Genomic DNA, 7,170 nt, shown 5'->3' on the forward strand with positions numbered 1-7,170 from the left:
TACTTCTATTCAGCAAGGATGCATTCATTTGATCAAAAGTGACATTAAAGACTTATATTGCTACAAAAGAAATCCAAAAAATTGCTGTTCTTTTGAACTCTCTGTTCATCAACGAATCCTGAAAAAATTCCACAAAAATATTAAGCAATAAAACTTGTAAACATATATAATCAGAAATGATTTTGAACAGCAAATCAGCATATTAGAATGTTTTCTGAAGGATCATGTGACACTGAAGACTAATGATGCTGAAAATTCAGCGTTGTCATCACAGGAATAAAATGACATATATATATATATATATAAGATATTACTGTATTTTCCATCAAATAAATGCAGCTTTGGTGAGCATAAGAGAGTTCTTTCTAAAACATTTATTTTAAGTTCCTTCCCGTTCAGAGTTTAGATTTTCTTTCTTTAACTGGAGACTCCTGAGATTCTAGCCATCCTTTAAAGGATTAGCGAACTATACAATTATTACAGATGTTCTCAGAGGTCATTTTTATAACAATAAGTAGCCATATAGAGTGGTGCGGGGATGACGTATTTGTTGGCCAAAACCCAGAAACGAGTTAGTATTTTAGCACTTCCGGTTCCATTGTCCTGAAGTCAGTGTGTTTTTTGAATAGGTTTTTGGTCAAATGGTTGAAATAAGGTCTGGATGAACAAAAGCTCAAGATATTCTCACATTTTATTCTACAATATAAAATTCACTGCCCAGCCAAAAAAGTAGTTCATTGAAAGTCTGAGATGTGCTGGAGTAGACTTTGCAAAGACAATAAATCGATGCACCTCTTGATGGAAAAAAATGTTGTAATGTTATTTCCATCACAAGGTGCATTCAGGGACATTAAGGGCCCTATCATACATCCGGCTCAATGTAGCGCGACGCAAGAGTTTTTTGCTATAGTTTCAGCCCGATGCAGTTATCATTTTCACGTCCTGCGCCATGTTGTTTAAATAGCAAAAGCATTTGCACCCATTTGTGCGTAGGCTACAATGGTAAAGTTAAATAGCCTAAAAATATAAAGTTATGAAACTTCACTTTGCCCTCTGCCAAAACGATTTGCCAGATTGCCCAATAGATCTACACAAGACGAATCATATCTCATGTTTAACCACTACAGAGACATCAGAGCCAGCAACAAACGACTAACGTTAGCCGAGGAAAGGCTGCTCTCGGCAGGGTTAATGAGCGCTGAGCGCCCAGTGATCGACTGGATCTTACAACTCAGAAAATGGTAGATCAAATTTTCATATAGGTGATCTCTTTACAGAGAAAAGCTCTACCGCATGTTGCCAGTTTATCCAATAGTATTTTGACACCCAGGGCCCTATCTTGCACCCAGCGCAATTGACTTTGTACACCGACGCATGTGTCATTCCTATTTTGCACCCACGCAAAGCGCGCTTTTCCCTCCACAGAAGCACGTCGCTAAACTAGTGAATAAACTTGCGCTACCTGGGCGGTTCAGCGCAAAAAAGGAGGCGTGTTCCGGCGCAAACAATCCCTGGTGCTATTTTGCTGTTCCATTAAACAATTGCGCCACTGACCAGAAAAAACCTAGTCTAAAGTCAGTGGCGCGTTGCGCGTTGTTCATTATGCTATTTTAAGGGCGCATGCTTGACCATAATGTATAGCGTGCACAACGCGCATACACTTTGCTCATGTAATCTACACAGATGCAACAGTTATTTTTGCAAATCATAAATTGTTACACTAAAAAATATTAACACATGAGATGACGGAAATCATTGTGGTGTGCCACGAAGATGTGAAAAAATAGGCATAAATCTAGCTTACAAATTATTCAGGCTAATTGTAGTCTAATAATTAAGGAGACCTGTTTGCCCAATAGTGGCAACTTCTGGCAAGACATATATGTATATAAGGACATCTAACAAATTGGTTTGTCCGTCAAGAAGAGGCAGATCCACCTCCCGTTACACGGCGTGCCCGATTGATGCTGGCAAGCTTGGACTTTCCCCGTCTTCTGATGTCATTGTAGCGCTTGCGGCACTGGTGCGACGTCCTGGGGATGCCAGCTGATGAAACAATTGTGGCTATTTCCTCCCACGCCTGTTTAACCGACGCTATTTTGGGTGGGTTTCTCCCATCCCCATACAACACAACTTCTCTGTCTTTCACTGCTCTTACAAGCACATCAGTCTCCTCGGCTTTGAACCGCTCCTGGCGTGCGCCTGGTAAATACGCCATAATAATAGCAATCCATAATGGAACTTGCGCACCTGCTTTTACAGGGAATGTTGGATGACGCTCTGATTGGTTTATTCACGTTACGCCCAAACCACACCTATGAATAATGAAGCTACTTCAGACCAACCCATTTTAGATTTGCGCCGGGCGCAAGAGCCATTTATCCCTCCGGGAAAATAGAAACAGCGCCGAGACCCGCCCACAAAGTTACTTGCGCTTTGCGCTTTGACACTTGCGTTTCAGATCGTTAAAATAGGGCCCCCAGGGTTGCCAGGCAAAACTGTGTATTACTGCCATGGAAGCCAGCAAACAAACCGGGTGAGAGATCGCAGATTCTACATGACCTACAAAGCCTCGGCATCCATCTAAAAATCTCTATGAATGGAAGCACATTAAAACGCGGATAAATCAACTCCTCAACTTACAGTGTGTAGGTCTCCTCTTCTTCCATTGTCAATTGTGCTCTTTCCTGTTGCCTGTCCTCAAACTGGCAACCCACATGAGTGTGGAGTCTGTGGAGGAGGGGGCGGGGCAAAAAATATTTAGAATTTGGACTGCAGTACCCATTTCAACCACTAGCTTTCATTCTTACAGACAGCACCTTTATAGGGCGCGTTAGTAATATGCGCTCTATAGGCGGGTGCACAATGCACGTACACTGCTTATTACACACAGGGACAGGAAGCGACACACAAACATGTTTAAATATTAAAAATAAAAGGATTCCTCTCTGGAGAAGTGTTTAGTCTTTCCGCTCGCAAATTCCGCCATATAAATAACGAATCCACCATGGCGCGAGCGTAACTGGCTTTTAAAGGGAATGGGAGATGAGATTGTTTTTTTGCACGTTACGCCCAAAACACACCCACTACTCATTAAGAGAATAGGGACAACCTTTTTAGACCATGCGCTGGGTGCAACCGTCCATTGTCGCCAGTGTTAAAGGGTTAGTTCACCCAAAAATAAAAATTCTGCCATAAAAGGGTTAGTTCACCCAAAAATGAAAATTCTGTCATTAATTACTCACCCTCATGTCGTTCGACACCCGTAAGACCTCCGTTCATATTCGGAACACAAATGAAGATATTTTTGTTGAAAGCTGATGGCTGAGAAAGGCTTCAAATAGGCCTCCATTGGCATTCAGTACATTTACACTCCCAAGACCCATAAAAGGCACTTAAAACGTCGTTACAAAGTCTATCTCACCACAGTGGCTCTACAATAATTTTACGATGCGACGACAATAGTTTTTGTGCGCAAAAAAAAATCTAAATAACACCTTTATCCAACTTGTTCTTGTCTTCCGTGTGTGCCTCCACGACGCATGCGCGAGAATATGACGTAGTGCCGGGGTTCGGGAATCCATGAAATGCACACTTTAGTCCCATTTGAGAACTACGCCCGAGACCTAAAGCACGATCAATGTAGAATTCAACAGCTTGGATACGCGCGTCTTCCTCTGCTTGTAAACAAATCGCTTCTGGGTCATGTGTCCGAACGCCAGATCTGCGTCATATTCTCGCGCATGCGTCGTGGAGGCACACACGGAAGACAAGAACAAGTTGGATAAAGGTGTTATTTTGATTTTTTTTTTCGCACAAAAACTATTGTCGTCGCATCGTAAAATTATTGTAGAGTCACTGTGGTGAGATGGACTTTGTAACGACGTTTTAAGTGCCTTTTATGGGTCTTGGGAGTGTAAATGTACTATCCTATCTGGAGGCCTATCTGAAGCCTTTCTCAGCCATCAGCTTTCAAAAGTGAAATGAAAATAAAGCCATCTTTTACTCACCCTGCTGTTGTTCTAATGCCCTATGTCCTTCTATCTTTTTCAGACCTCAAAAGCAGACATTTTTTTAAAAGTCCTGCACGCGCTCCTTCCTATAATGGCAGTGAATAGTGACCAGGCTAAAACATTACAAAAATGAAACAAAAGTATCACGTAATGAGACAGTGAGACGTGCGCAATATATGGAAAGTGTTCAGGAGGCATACTATACAGTTTTCAGAGAAAGAAATCGTATTCAGTCAAAATACTGAGCTCGGCTGTTACTCTTTGCGCGTTCCTGTGATGAGTGCGAGCCGTCAGCAGGCACCGGTTCTCATGCTTACTATAAAGGGAGTCGCACACCAGACGCAGGGGCGGATTTAGTGATTTGGGGGCCCCAAGCAAAATACAGGAATGGGGCCCTATGTTGTGATGATTGCTGACCGTGTCCCATAGTTGTGGCCAATTTTTATTTTATTTTATAACATTGTACATGTTATAAATAATTGCTTTCGTCATGCTGTAGATCCCTTGTTCACGTGTAAACGGGTTATAACAGTATTAGAGTAGGTTGGACACTAGGTGGTCATTTGTGGTAATTTTCACTGCACTGCAATTGTTTACACAACACAAGGCTGTCTAATTCTAAACTTTAAAATATTTTTTATATTATCAAACTGAAAGAAATTATTACACACGAGAATTTTCAACCAAAAATGTGTGTACCTGTGTGGAAAGTAACTGCGCATGTGTCATCTACTCAGGTCCTTGAGTGAACGCCATTTAAAATGATAAATATATTATACGCACTGTTGCTCTGTATTTAATTATAACTTCAGATGCATGATATTTTCATTTGTAGGGCCCAATGAAATCTGTTTTATTTTTTTCCAAATTCCATTAAAAAAAATCCTTTTTTTTCTGTTTAAATTTTTTCTGGATGGCTATATACAATTTTATTAACCAAAAAGCATGTCTAATTAATTGAAACTTGAATAATTTAACAGCAATTTATTAAAAGTTTCACAAAATATATATTTATTTGTTTTATGTAGCTATTAAAAAAAATTTTTTTTTAAACACTTTCATTTTTGTACATTCAAAGTGCTACACAACAGGTTAGGCCTACTGTTAAAATTGTCACATTAAGACATGCATACTGTCCAAACTTTTATTTTGACGGGTTGCCTTGGACCTTTTTCTGTGTATGTTATGATGATAGTTTAGTTTCTCTCAAATGAAACGGTTCAATGCTCGTCGTCTATGATTTCCGCGATGCAGAAAATGCGAACGGAATAGCGGAATGCAGTCATAAAAATTAAATTTAATGTTCAGCGCTGAGCTTCGCGTCCGGTGTGCGTTCCCCTTAACTCTCAATGTTGTCATGGTACCCAGAATAAGCACACACACACACACCATTTTGAGAAATCAGGCTAAATAGAAACAAACGCGACTCTCGTCTTTATCCTTTATGTTTTATCCTGGTCGCTATTCACTGCCATTATATGGAGGAGCAATTTTTTTTTATACATTTTTTTAATTTCTGCTTTTGAGGTTCGAAAAAGACAGAAGGACATAAGGCATTGGAACAACAGCAGGGTGAGTAAAATATTTTCATTTCAGGGTGAACTATCCCTTTAAAGTCATCAGCTGAACAGGTAAACTCATCTATACACTAGTCTTGAAATGATTATAACTCGAACTATAAGGTTTGCTTTAAAGGTGCACTGTGTAAATTTTAGCGGCATCTAGCTGTTAAGTTGCGAATTGCAACTGTCCACCGCACACCCCTCCCATTCGAAGTACATAGAGAACCTACGGGGGCCCACTCGGGACAAAGATGTCATCGTCTGAGACATCAGAGAGTAGCTAGCGCTCTGTAGAGCAGTTTGTCCGTTTAGGCTTTAGGGTGAAAGGGGTGGATTCTGAAATCCACTGCCGCTTCAATATAAATATATCCCAATTAAATGTATAACCAAAGCCTTAATCAATATAAATATCCTATATATCAATATGATTTAAATGATTTGATTGTTTCATTCCTTTTTACTGTAACACTAGTTATAGAATGATATGCTTTTATTTATATTTATTTACTATTAAATTGTATTAATTTTATATTTATAAGCTTTTATTTTTCTTTGCATCTTCCATCACTAGAGAATAATGGTGAATATTGTCTGTACCTCTACTGAGAGTAAGCAAATGTTATCAGTATTTTTTGGGAAACTTTCTGGTCAGAGCTGGAGCTCAACCAACTCCAACCTTCAACCTTTAATTAATCGCACTCCTGAGTCTTGGTCTTCATTCTTCAACTGGTCTTGAGTCTTAAACTGTTGTTCCCTAACAAGGGCTACTGTAAAAAAAAACATGGTGGCGCAAAATGGCGACTTCACTGTAAGGGGACCTGCGGTGTATGTAGATAGAAATGGCTCATTCTAAGGAATTTAAACACATGACGGTTCATTATGTAAGGGTTTTATACACCACTGAAAACATAGTTATGTATATTTTATTGCATTTATATCAATAGATCATCCTAAATATTACACAGTGGACCTTTAAAACAAAGACTGAAAAGTTGTCAGACACTTGATGGTGACATTAAAATCTGTGGTGTAGTTCACCACTCTATTGAGTCACATGATGGCACAATGAAAGTTGCCTTGTCAGTTTATAAAAAAAAAAAAAGCTGGAAGCTGTAATGTAAATCAGAATAAAGCATTTAAAAGAGCTATTTAATATACAGAGTATGAATGTAATGCACATGCAAATGTTAGTGTGTCTTGGGCTGGGTTATTCTCCTAAATGAATATTTCAACAAAATTTTAAACCTTTTGTCTTCACTTTAAGACTTCCGAAAAACATATAATAATTTAATAGATTAATGTTTTTTCCTACTTTTATTTCCTGTTATTGGTCACCATTAAATAGATTTCAATAACATCTCTATGTTTATGATTATCCCTTTTGCATCAATTTAAAAAAGTTACATATAGGTCCATAGAGGACAAAAATGTTCATGTCAAAAACTGTCATACGGGAGTACAAACTTAAAAGTTAGAGACGTTTAAGTTTCTGAAAATGATTTATGAATAATATTTTATATCAAATATATTTTTTATGAAACATGTTGAACTCTAAAACTGCTAGAAAATCAAAGCCATAAATATATAAAAAGTTG

The sequence above is a fragment of the Gobio gobio genome, assembly GCF_949357685.1.
Source record: "Gobio gobio genome assembly, chromosome: 16".
Classification (NCBI taxonomy): Eukaryota; Metazoa; Chordata; class Actinopteri; order Cypriniformes; family Gobionidae; genus Gobio; species Gobio gobio.